Here is a 14,196-nt window from a genome sequence, read left to right as displayed (position 1 = left end):
ATCACTGATTATTTCATCACTTTCAGAGTTATCCAACATTAGCACTTCGCCTGATAAAGTTTGCAGATTTAGATTACATGTAGAATTGACTAGCATGTGTTTCTATGCTTTAAATCCCTTTAGATTCCCTAAATTTTCTTTCTTTTGATTCCTCATTCTAGAACATTAAAAAAATATTCCTAGTTATTTTATTCTACATTTACAAACTAAATTTCAATGGTAGGCATAGACCTCGGTTCCCCTTTCCTTAATTATTTTTCTCAAAAATTTTTCTATGAGAAAGAATAAATATCTGTGTGTCTTTGGATATAACATATACAAAGAATACAATTTTGATTAATGATTATCAGATCATCATTTTAATAGGTAGTAAAAATTAGTTTTCATATTTGTGCTTTTACTTCAAATATTATCAAACTGATAAAAAAATAATTTGCTAGATGTAAAAATATTCAAATGTGGTAAGAAAATTGCAAAAGAAATTAGGTTCTGAAATATTATCAGGGCCACTCTGCCAATGAATGCATATTTTTCCTTTCCATGTGTTTGTGTGCATGTAAGTCTGTATGTGCTAATTCATTTACATACCCACAGAAATACTCTACATCGCTCCTAAATGGAGGAAAGACATTCACTAGCATGCTTGATTTTGAAACATCTTACTTTATAAGACTCAGCCTATAATTGATATTTTTACATTATTATACCATGTAGCAGAATTGAAATTCACACAAAACATCTTTCACATTAGAATTACAGGAAGAGAATAATTTGTTACTTTTATAAACAATTTGTTAAATAGTACTATTCCTATTTTAATTTTTACTATTTATTACTACTATTTATTATTTGTTAGTACTATAACCTTTTGTGAGGTCTTTAGCCATTTTCTATATAGTTGGCTTTATTGACCTAAGTGTACTTTAATGACTCAGGATAGATAAAAACTGTATTTCATTATCTGATATTAATGAATCAATGGGAATCAAGTAGATTAAATGTCTTCTATGATTCAATAACATATTATATTTTTATCTTTGTAATAATAAATTTAAAGATATAGTCTATTTTCCATTCATTTGAGTGGTAAGGACAAAATTATATGACTAATCAAAAAGTTAAGCCCTAAAATAGTAGATCAGAGCCCAAATTATCAAAATAACTTTCTCCTTCACGAAATGATTTGCTTGTATTGACATAACTTCTGTGAGTCCTAAAAATACAAATTCCAATAAAACCCAAAGTACATATGTACCATAGGATATTACTCAGCCATAAAAAATAATGAAATCTTGCCACTTGAGATAACCTGAGGGTATTATGCAAAGTGAAATAAATCAGACAGAGGAAAAAAATACCACGTGATTGCACTTATGTGTGGAATCAAAAAAATTAAAACAAACAAAACAGAGATAGATTCAAATACAGAGAACAAACTGGAAGTTGCCATAGGGTAGATGTGGGGTAGGGTATATAGAGTACACACAAAGTTTCAATTATAAAATAAGTCATGGGGATGAAAAGTACAGCTTGGGGAATATAGCCAATAAGACAATAACTGTATGGTGACAGTAACTACACTTACTGTGATGAACATTTTGTAATGTATATAATTATCAAATCACTATGTTGTACACCTGAAACCAATGTAATATTGTATACCAACTCTACTTCAATTAAAAAAAACAACAACAGAAGGACATCTTGTCAAGAAGTGAGAATGGGTTGACAGGGTGATGATGGAGCTTCAGTCTGCAGTGTTTAGTCTCAGCCATCCTGAGATTGCTTCTTCCGGGGTTAACAAGCCCCAGGATAGCCAATTCACATTATCCAAATTACACTGTAAGGCTTATTTATTCATTTACAGTATGAGCCAGGTACCATATCCTTGGTTGTAAGTCAATCACTCATGGGTCCAAGTCCAATCTGCCACTTACCAACTATGTAACCTCAAATTAATTTGTGAAAGAAATTTTGATTTTCTTCCTAAAATGGAGATGAGATCGTTTATATAAGGGACTTAATATAGTGCTTGGCACTATACCAACTAATTTAATAACTATTAGCCTTATTTATAAGATGTATAGTGGTTTATTAAAAGCTTCCCCTAGTAGCAGTGGTTACTACTGGAGAGGAAAGGAGTAAAAGGGAGACTTACTTTTCTTCAATTTTCTGAATATTGTGCAATGCGCATATATTATCTGCTTAAATAATTAATTGCATAAAACATTTTAGGGGTAAATGACCTTAAATCAATGGAAACATTCCAGGACATATTAAATAAAAATAGGTAGTAAGCTAAATAAATAAATAAATGAATGAATAAATAAATAAATAAATAAATTTTGTAAAAAAAAAGTATACATATCCACTTCTACTCATGATATATAATAAATAGAGAACTGGAATAGATAATAACAAATTTTTTTGCAATGGTTCTCCTCAGATAGAGATATTATAATTAGTATTTCTGTGATCTTTCTTGTTTATTTGTGTTACACAAATTTTCTGCAACAAATTCATACACATATACGAAGATAGGTGAAACTTTAATTGGATCACCTCCTGGTTGTTTCGCCCATTCCCATTCTCATTACTTTGAATTTTTGAAAAGCCTGGTCCTTGCTTCTCACTCGAGTTTGTTTCCTTCAAGTCCCACGACTCTCAAAATACACCATCTCCAATGGCCCATCAAAGTAGGCAGGTAACTCTTTTGATCCTGTAATTCTCAATATGAGGATACCTTCTACCAATCTTTTGCTTTGTAGTAGCAAATGTCATCTTGAAAATTGTTTGCTGGGATAAGTGAAACATGGTGAAATAAATGGTGCCATGTGAACTATGTCCTTGGCATGTAACTTCATCTAGCCACGCCATCTGGGGCCAATCTCCTTCTTTCAGCTGTGTGTGCAAAGATAGGCAGTCATTTAGGCAAGAAAATGTGGGAAGGAATCAGAGAAGAGGGTTCTTTGCTCCCTAAATCCCTGATTATTCTCCAACAAGATTTGTGCTCAAAACAAAAACTGGGAGAAGGGGGACAGAAAGGGGTGGAGGGGAGGGGGTCTCTCCAAGATAGAAGGACTCTCAAAAGCTCCTGGTTCTAAATTTCACACTCACACTAACATTTTATCATTGAATGAAAAGAGGGGAGAATCAATTAGGAAACAGGAAGACCCATGTTTGGTTTCTGTGGTCAGTGCCCAGCAGAGGTCACTAGATACATTTAGAAAACCATGCATTTGCTTCGACCTTGTTCAGTCTCCTTGGCCGTCTTTAGGATGTCAAAGGCGTGCTTAGCTGGCACTTGCAAATGTAGAAAAACTCAGCTAATGTATATACAGAGCAACTACTATGTGCTGCCATTCTAGGAGTGTGAGCCCCTGTGAATAAGAGGTGAAAGAATGAGATGTGAGGGAAGAGAGAAGGCAGAGAAATGATATCTCTCTTGGAGGACAGTGGGTCACCCTGAGAAATTTGAATTTTGTACTGCTTTTGTTAGAGTACATCCCTACTCCATTTTCCCATTAAATTTTCAATAAAATCAATATGACCAATTAAAAAATACATGTGTGTGTGTGTGTGTGTGTGTGTGTGTGTGTATATATATAATGTTTAAAAAAATCAGAATCCTGAGTAAAAGTGTAGGAAGATGAAAGCAAAAGCTCCCAGAAGCGGAAGCCTCGGCCTGCTGCTGCTACGTGTTCACCAGAGGCCTGTGGCGAGGCAGCCCAGCGAGACTGTTAAAGCAAGGGCCCTGGAGTCAGGTAACGGGACTCTTGAACAGCCCATAACATGGGGTGTAACACTTACCTCATGAGGCTGGTATGTGCAGTAGATAGGAGAACATGTGCACGTCCCTTCTACAGTGTCTGCCGAATCCTACTTGGGCTCAGAGTCCATAGTGGCAGTCTAGATGCATGAAGTTGGCCAACGGCAGGACCCGGGATGCTCCTCGGCCTTCTGCCCCGTCTCAGCTCAGCAGGGGTTTAGTCGCCTGCCATCTGGACTCCCTTTCTTCCCTTCTCACCTTTCTCCTTAGATGCAGGAACACTGGTGGGGAGGTTAGAAATACTAAGCAACAGGCTGATTTTTCTGACATTCTCCACTTAGTTTGCGGAGCAGAATATTGCCAGATCTTTTTACACAGTCACTTTACACTAAATATGTATAGATACATACACACACACACACACACACACACACACACACACACACACACACACACACACACATATATACAGTTATATATGCTGTGCAGAAGCTTATAAAATATGCATATTTACATACATACCTATGAGAAATGCCAAATGTGACAAAGGTAACAAGTCAAGTTATATATGTGGCCACGTTTAATTTTCTTCCAAAATGGGGTTATAGAAAGAGCTGGTGAATAATATTTATTTGCTTGTGTTTTACTATAATGAAGGAAACTCTAATGGAAGTACAACCATTGTACTAACTTGGTTTCTGTTAGATGGAACCCCCGTTGGTAATCACCTTCTTTACCTTCCACGTCAATGCTCAGTGTAGCGAGGCAAACCAGGGTATCGAGCCTACCCAGAATACATGAGACCCCAGGGGACGTTTCTACCACCGATATCCATCAAATGTTCCCTTGAGATCATAGAGTTTTTGATTTAGCTGTTTCTATCAACCTGATAAATCTCCATTTTTGTGTGCAGAAGGCATAAAAGTCTGTTATCATTAAACACAAATCCTGGATGTGACAGTGTCAGAAAAGGAAAAGTCACAACAGTCATAGATATTCCTCAGTCCAATTATAAACAATTCTGTGGGAAAGTTAGATTTTTTAATTTAGTGTTAGATTACATTCACATAAAAATTTTTTTTTAATTATGTCTTTCACAAGATCAGTATGGGTTATTTCTCAGTCACTACACCACAATCACTTTATGTTATTAGCAATTACACAGGTACCAAGACAAGTAGTTCTTATAACACTGAAATGGCTCCCAGGAAATACTGTGGAATCACTTTCAGGATGTAGGTGATTATAAAACTCTTTAGTGTTGATTTAGGTTGGAAGGATGTGAAGAAGAGAGGGGGTATTAGAACATGCTAAGAGATCTTTTTCTAAGTCCATTTGCCAGATGGCAAATATATTCTGTTGTTTGTTTTAAGAGGTCTAACAGTGCAATGAAGACAGGAATGCAAGCATATGCTTCAGCGTATTGATATCTCAGTGATTAAAAGCATGGGTTTGATTCTTGGGGTTGCATTTTATAGGTGTGTTCTCTCAGGTAATGACTTTAGATAAAGTCAGTATTTCACCAAATATATTGCTGCCTAGTTAAAACCACAAATGAAAAAATTACGTAAGGTGATACTACTCTCACTATGGTCCACAGGGCATGTTAACATTATGGTTAAAAACTGAAAGTGTTTTTGTTTTTTGGTGAAAAGAATTAGAAACTTTAGCTTTACTTGCAAAACCAAACTTTATTTTATTCCTTTCATGAGTAAAAGCAAAATTTAAGAGTGTTTACTCTTTAGATCATGTACTAAACTGGGTTCCTTGGTCATCCTGGGAAGATGGCCACCTGGCTGAGAACACATTTCCCAGGTCTCTTAAAACCAAGTGTCGGCACATGACTTATTTTCTCACCAAAGGAATGTAACAGAACTGATTTATGCACCTGACTTCAGGTTCCCCCAAAATCTCATAATTCATGAAAATGTTTTTTCCTTCTGAGAATTTATCATATAACATCAAAATTAGCCAAGCCATGGCTCTTATGTAAGCGGCAGCTTATTCCTGAGGGTAAATTGATGAGAAAAGATCAAATAACTATAGTACAAGGAGATACCTCTCAGGTAAGTTCAGGAAATGAAGAATCAGAATATAATGCATGCAGTATATTCTAAAATATCCAAGAAAGAGTTAAAATTAAAGGCAATTAGCCTAGCTGTTACTATCTTTCAGGGGAGAGATGAGCAAATATGTAGAGACATAGTTAGAGGTATGCAATTAAAATCTGATGTTGAGTCCTTAAATCCCAGGCCAAATGAATTTCTGCACTGAAATTCAAAGGTACTGTCTTCCTGAAAGCATTTATTATCTCAACTTTGCAACTGGTTAAAATTAGGGCTTGAGACAGGAATTGAACATATAGCTTTTGCAAGATTAGTTGTGAGAAAAAGACCTTGAAAGTTGTTTTTAAAGTATATATTGTCTCAAACCATGTATATTTTAGTTAGGGATTTTTAAGATTCCCAAACACTTTTGGGAGGGAAAATATCTACATGTTTGAAACTGGGTGAATTCTAAAAATAACAAAGAATGGCTTCTTAAAGTACTTATGAACTACTGGTTAAATACCTGGCATAGATCACCACTTTGGGGACAATATTGAGACATGTGTATCAGGCTGTCGGATAAAATTAAAACTTTTGTCTTAATTGTGTAGAATATTAGAAACTCACCTCTTCCAAAATACATCATTTAAAATAAAAGAATTTGCCTCCTTCAGGGTACAGCAGGGAAATCTGTAGAATAACAGAAGGTTATTATCTGTCCAAACATGTTTCCTCCTCTTTTGTTTTGTTTTGGTGCTTTTTTTTGTTTTGTTTTTTTCTTTTTTGAGGGCTTCAGAAGATTGTAAGAGCTAGACTTACTCTTGGTAGTGATGGTAATTATTTACCAAGACTATATATTTTTTTAAATCCTCATGGAGAAAGACTTCTTTAAAACTATCTGAAAGTCATGTAGAAAGGGACCATCGGGTCCTGGCACAATGAACTTATCCACTAGAGTCAGCATACGACACAGAAATGGACCTGTTAAAACAAAATTCTGTGAGAAATACTGCTCATCCAGTTTCCCTTCTCTGGATAGAAGGAGGCTGAGTGAGGTTCAGGTGCCATTCATCCAGGTGAGACTTTTAATGCATATCAGTCTCTGGAGAGTTTCATTATTTAGGATTTTATGAAGACAACAGGCTTAGATAAGAAGGACTGAATTCATGTTATACCATGAATAATATGAATGATTTTTAAACATTTAGCTTAAGTGTGGTGTATGCAGCAAAATCCAAATGGTAGTTCTGTTATTAATTTCAGGTTTTGTCTTTGCAAGGAACTTCTGAAAGCCCTTACCTAGATGTCTGAAAGAGAAGTCTTTCTTCTCCTTATTTCTAGATCTTCTCTCTGAGATGCCCAGGTTCTCCTAATGATTTCTCCAATGTTTCCTGCCCTTCCATCTGTTTCATGACACTCCCTACTGGGAATCTCTATCTCATGTCAGGGTCTTTTTTAATGCTTCCAAATTTTTCATTCAGAGCCTGGAAATGCTCATAGTTTATTTTAAGCTCTGAGCCCTATCAGCTTTTCCTCTTTAACTTTCTATCTCAAAGGGATCCATTTCTCTGCTGCCTGTGAGTTGCCATGGACCAAGTTATCATCATCTGAAACCTGTTAATGGCCTTAGCCTTCTCTCTCCTAAAGTGTCCCCACATTTACCTGGTTCTCCTTCTTGCCACAAGCACACAGTCCATAGGAAACTATGACCACATTGCTGTTGTTCTTTAAACGTCCATCCAAGTCTATTCCATGTGGATAAATCCAATCCACCAAAAACAACTACCCCCCCTCACACTCCTCACCCTACCAAAACTGAAACCAAAACCTCAGTTCATTCAGAGTCGGCTTGGAATTCAAGTAATTTCATATTGGAAAGGACAGATATCTTGGTGATATTGTTTTCCCACTCAAGAATATAAAATTATTTCTGTATTCAGTTCTTTTAATTAGTAGATTTTAGAACATAAAATTATTTTATTATAATTTGTAATTAGTAATCTAATTTTCTTCATATAAGATTTCATCTTTAATTTATTCATCAGTATTTTAAAGCCTTTATCATAGTGTGATATGCGAAGTGAGACTTCTTCCCCATTTCAATTTTGAATTTCTTCTAATTTAAAAGAAAGTTATTGATGTCTACATAGTTATCTTATATTTGTTATCTTATTATATTGTCTTATTGGTTTTGATAGGTTTCAAATGGTGTTTCTTGGATTTTTTTTTAGGTAATTATCTAAAATTAATTATTCTTTCCCAATGTTTATAACACAATTCATTTTTATTTGATTGCAATACCCAACCTATACCAAACATTGCCAAATTAACAATCAGAACCATCTATAATGTTTTCCTGACTTTAATGAGGCTGCTTATATTTTTAATATTTTAATGTGATGTTTGCTTTACCTCTGAAATATACAGCCTTTATCGTGTTTATTATTTTTTCTCTTATTTTGACTTTATCAATTCTACTTATTTTTCCAACTTGCTAATTTCAGTTATAGAGTTTTATTTTAAATAATTTCTTGGGTTTTGTTTAACATCAATCTTCCATGCCAATCTTTAAGCAGATAGGAACCATGTATGTCTTGGTTACTTTTGTATCTGTGCTGCCAGCAAATTGCAGGGCATATTATAGGTATTCCAGAAATATTTCCAGAAAGAATGAATGAGTATGTCTCAATAGCCTCTTAAGGAGGTTGCCGATAATTCCTTAGGGTCCAAGGAACACCTGCTTATCTATTTTACTATTAGAGCTCTATGATATCTGGGCACCTATCTGTGATTTTGTTCTTTGGTGTTCAACTTCCCTCGACAAAAATGGTGTTCTTTTCTTTATAATCACTCTTTGAGGGGAGAGTAATTTCCTCACTGGTGTGGACCTGAAGAAAAGATTCTCTCATTGGGCAAAAGCACAATCATTTTTCATAGACTGTTTACTAGTTCAGAGCTTAACAATTTCATCTCCTTAAATGATTCATCCTAAACTAACTTCAACCATGTTTGAAGACAATGGATATCATTTCTGAGAGTCCCCTTTGACCCCTTCTCTTCCATCTACATCCCCCATATCCAAGCTGATAGCACCAGGCATTTGTAGAGCATTCCCATGTGTCAGGCAATGTGCTAGGTGCTCTCAGTCTATTAAATATTTCATTCTTACAGCAGCCTTGGGTGGGAAGTACCAATATACCCATTTTATAGAAGTGAAAACTGAGGCTGAAGTCAATGGACTGGCTCAAAGTTACCCAGCTAACAAGTGTCAGAGCCATGATTTACATCGGGCAGGCTTACTCTAGAACATGCCCTCCTAACCATTGTGCCTACCTGATGCTTGTTGCTCTTAAGTCCTATCAATGCAGTTCTGTATCTCCAGAATTCTCCCAGTTCTCTACTTCTCTATCCTCACCACCTCAGTCTAAGTTACAATCATCTGTTGTAATGGATTCTAGGTCCACTCTTAATACTTGACAACTAAAATGATTTTTGAAACATGCAAATCTGATCAAGTCACAGTCAAACTCAAAACACCCAGCTGCCTTCAAATTCTCTTAGACTAAGGGTCCACATCCTAAACTTGGCTCACAGGCTCTTGCAGAATACAGGACCTGTGTACTTCTGAGCTGCTGCTTTTTCTTAACTCTCCTTTCCTTTTTCTCTGAACACCAGCCACACTGACTGTCTTTCGGTTTCTGAAATAGGCCACAGTTCTTTCCACCCCACAGCCTTTGTACATGCTGTGCCCTCTGCCTAGAATGCTCTTCAAATCTTTCAAATCTTTCACGTTCAGATCAAATGCACCTATCCCAGAGGAGAACCTTCTATGGCTCCCCAGATAGGGTAGGCCCACTTCTTAAATGTACCTGTTTGTAGCCTACAATTGTCCTGCATAATACTTACTACAGTTTGTAATTATATGTATCTACTTGTGTGATTATTTGATTAGTGTCCGTTTTCCCACGTGGCTTCATGTCCATTGCCTTCCACTCTTTCTCCAGTGCCTATTATTGCCTGGTACAAATTAAGCACTCAGTCAAAATTAATGACTAGATTCATGAATGTATACATCTATTTCTGGAGACATAGGCAGAATTCTTCATGTTTAAGCACTTAAGAGCACAATCAAGTGCATAAAAAAAAATAAAGTCATCAAACATGAGCAAAATGCTGTAATGTCAAAGTTGAACAAACAGTGGGGCTTCTTCTAGGAAAAAATAGAAAATTCGGGAAGGAGGAAAAGAAGGGAAGGGACAGTGCCCAGACACAGCCCAGGGTTTCTGACGCACCTGCTGGCATGTCAGAGAGGTGAAAGCACCTCCCAGAACCAGTAGCTCTTCCTTCCCAAGGAAAATCTCTGCTAGAAATGATGCGCGTTTTGAGTCAAGCATCTCCATCCATCCTAGCGTCATAGCACTTAATTCTCAGGTGAAGGTTTCGAGGAGGGAAGAGATTATCTTTTATAAAATATATTTATGTTAATGAACATCTTTTTTTTAGAGTTTAATGAGCACACTTTTCTTAAATCCAGTAACCCCGAATGGTCATAACTATTCAAAGAGTCGAAGTACTGTCGGCGTTCCCTGTAGTTCTGAGACGTCCTGCGTGTTTTTGCGCCACCGCTACTTTCTCCTGCAAACGTGTGAGTGGAAGGAGGCCTCCGCCGCTTGCCCCAACCTCATCATCTAACACTCAGAGCTGGAATCCCGCACTCCAGAGACGTCAGGCTGCATAGAAGGCACCCCCCGCGCCCCCACCCTCTACAGGACTGTGACCTGCTTCTCTGCCTGGGCTGAAACTGTCCTTTCTGCCAGCAGTCGATCCCGTTACTCCTGCAACTGCCAACTCCTCTCTTACCCTCCAGGTGTCACTAGACCAAGGCTTTCTTAATCTCCACCCTCCTAGGTTGTGTTAGAAATTCCTCTTTTTTGCTCCTTGAATGCCCTGTGCATTACCTCTGGCTACAGTTGTCCTACTGCATTTTATAATAATTTTCTGAGTGCGCATCTGTTTCTTCTAAACAAGCCTGTTGAAGGCAGAATTGCGTCGTCTTCATCTTGGAATCCCAGCCCCTAGTGAAATAGCTGGAGCTTAACGGTCCATAAACGTCTGGAGGTTTTGCTTGCAGCTGCTTGTTATGTAGTTTAATTTACTTATAATAAACATTTTTTTAGATAATATTTCAAATGGCTCATAGTGATACGTATGATAGTGAGAAGGTTGCACAACTCTGAAGTAGGGTGAAAAAAATTAACAAGAACAGGGATAAAGGATCTTTGAGAATAAAGTTAAAGCTGGGCACTATTGTAAGTAAAACTCCCTACAGTATGCATGAGCCTCAAAATGTCCACGTAAAACAAGACATCTTTTCTCTAATTCCATTCTCCATGCTCACGAAATAAAACACAAAACCAACTCCTCAGGACATATTTTTTTGAATCTTTAAAAGGGTTTTTGGTGTCCAATTATTTCTAGTATCAAAATTCAAATGGCCGTACTGCTTATTACATGGTTTGAAGCACAGATGAAAGTATATATTTGGCATTTAATTTCAAAGTGAGTTGTAAATATATTCTTGACCTTAGAATGTGTTCAAATTTAATATATAGAAAAAATGCCTTCTCATGTGTCTATATGGATCTTACATTAATATAATATTTAGGTAAAAATAGGTCTTTTAACCTAAAATTGTGTTTTGTTAATATGCATTTGAACTAATATTCACAAAAAGCTTGCTTGAGTCACGCATTGTGCTAGCACTTTCTCCTGTTTCCCCAACCCTATTAATAGGGTAGAAACATTGTATGCTTAATCTTTAAATCCTTTAAGTACATTCATGATATCTCCTTGCAAAGCCCTTGACTAATATATATGTGTTTATTTTTGTCTACTGTTAAAAATATCCTGTGCATTGTTCTTAGAATTACGTAGCTGATTAGAAATGATCATGTGTAAGACTTTGGCATGAATTGAAAGTACCAGCTGCCTGGTATCAGGTGGGAGTCACAATTTCCAGGCAGCCATCTAGTTCCTTCTTGCTAAGAGGAGTGCCCAGCAACCGTGTTTTGTAATGTGAGTGATCAAATACCATGTCAGTAGGACAAACAATAGATAACCCTGGAGGTGAGTTATCATCACCTTCTGGGTTTTTTTTTCCCCCTGGGGAGAAAAAGTCCTTGTGTTATTGAACCTTTCTAAACCTCTGGGCTTTCTATATTCTTAGGAAGTTGTTCTCACCTCAAACCAGTTTCATCTCAGAATAATCTCATCACCTATATGTCTGTCCTTCTTTGGTCCCTAGTGATACAATTTCTTGGTTGTTTAAAATAGATTAAATTAAATCTTCTAGGGATGGAAGATGTTTTCTCCAATACCACCCACTTAAATCTATCGGTTTTAACATTGTAGAGTCTGTCCTTTATTATCTGTCTTACATTATTAAAGTAATAGAGGGTATTTAAAAAGAATGGTTGATCTGTGGGTTTCACACTAATAATCTAGAAATAAGGAAACACATGTCTCAATGCCCTTAGATGCAGATTGCCCTGAAACACAGCAAATATTCAGGAACAGCTAGTTCCAGGAGCTTATAAAGGGACCCAGAATTTCTTATAATGTTTACTATATGTTCTACATGAAAATATATAGTGTCACATTTAATTGAATCTCAAATTTTTCCAAGAGATAATTACAAGGTCTTAAAAAAGCTTTGTGAACTCTGACTTTATAAACAGTAGCAAATAGCTCTTTTAATCTAACGATCTGATTGGCATAGGTTGCTTTACTCTGTGATCTAGTCAAGAACATTAAAAAAATCATTACTAGAACATTCAGAATGCTTGTAAAGGACATTTCATAAAAGATGAAGTTGTTTTTGTTATTATTCCACAGGTAGGAGGCTGGAAAAGAAGTGAAACAAGAAGATAAAATTAATGTATCAGAATTTGTGAAGATTTTGATGTCCTTGTTATTTTATACATTTAAAGCAATTTTTAACACTTCACTTTAAAAACTTTAATAAACAATATGATCACCTGTTTCAAAAGCCAAAAAGTATAAAAATTTCACTGTAAAATGCACCCTTTCACACTCCCTCTCCTTCGTGGTCTGTTAACTCTAAAGGTATATGGGCTTTTTTATAGCCTTACAGTTTCTTAATGTGCATACAATCAAACATAAAATATGTTCTTTTCCTCTTTCCATTTTTCTGCAGGCTATTCTTTTCACTTATTGATACATCTTTCTGTGTTGGTATGTGGGAAGTATGCTCATTCTTTTACACAATGGTATAGTATTCCAGTAAATGAAGAGAGGCACTTCAACAGTCCTCTATTGATGAACATTTCAGTTACTTTTTCTATTATAAACAATGCTGCCTAAGACATTCTTCATGTCATTCTTTTTCTAGTATACATACTAGCAAGTATGAGAAGTATACATTATTTCTCAAAAATGGAACTTCTGAATCAAAGGCGTATGTTTCTATAATTTTGATAGATATTGTTCAGTTGCCCTCCATAAGGGTTATATCAATTCATGCTCTTTCCCACAGTAAATGAGTTCCATTTCCCCACAGGCATGCTATTAGAGTGTGTTGTCGAACATGATACGATTTTTTTCCTATTAGGTAAAAAATGGTGTATCAGTATACTTTTAATTTGTACTTCTTATGAGTGAAGAGGATTTTTCACATATTTCACAGCAATCTTGCTTCCTTTTTTGACATCTGTTCATATCTTTTAATTTTTTATGGCATTTAAAAAATCAATTTCTAGTAAGTCTTTACAGGGAGTCCTTATGTCACCCCTTTGCCTGTGATAGGAATGGATACACCCCTCCAACCCCCACCCTGGCTTGTTGTCTTTTGACTTAATGTCATTTTTTCCAGGTAGGCAGTTCTTTTCTGTGGTTGAATTGAACCACTCTTTCCTTTCTTGACTAGATTTGGAGACTTGGTTAGAAAGATCCTTCCAAATTAAAGGTAATTAAGGAATGTGCCCTGTTTTCTAACTTATATGTTTGTTTTTCTTTCTATATTTAAATCTTTGATTCATTTAGAAATTGTCTTGCACTGAATGAGGGGATGTAGGACTGGAATTGCTATATAACTTGCCACAGAAACTGCGAATCAAGTCCATAGAGGGAAGAGCTGAACAGGGAGTTGGAGAAAAACTTGATAATCCTGGTGACATTTTTGCTGTTTCTGAATAGAGTCCTGCTTCATGTCAGTACACTTCCAGACTTTTCAGTTAGGTGCACCAATAAATCCTTCCATTTCAGCCAGTTTTAAGGAATATTAACCAATAGACCTGCACACTAGCTTGGTTGCATTTACACCAGTCAGATTAGTCCTATTGGGTCTCCGTTTTTCCTCTC

The sequence above is a fragment of the Manis javanica genome, chromosome 15, assembly GCF_040802235.1.
Source record: "Manis javanica isolate MJ-LG chromosome 15, MJ_LKY, whole genome shotgun sequence".
Classification (NCBI taxonomy): domain Eukaryota; kingdom Metazoa; phylum Chordata; class Mammalia; order Pholidota; family Manidae; genus Manis; species Manis javanica.
The sequence above is the reverse complement of the archived record's forward strand: the minus strand, read 5'-3'. Positions refer to the sequence as shown.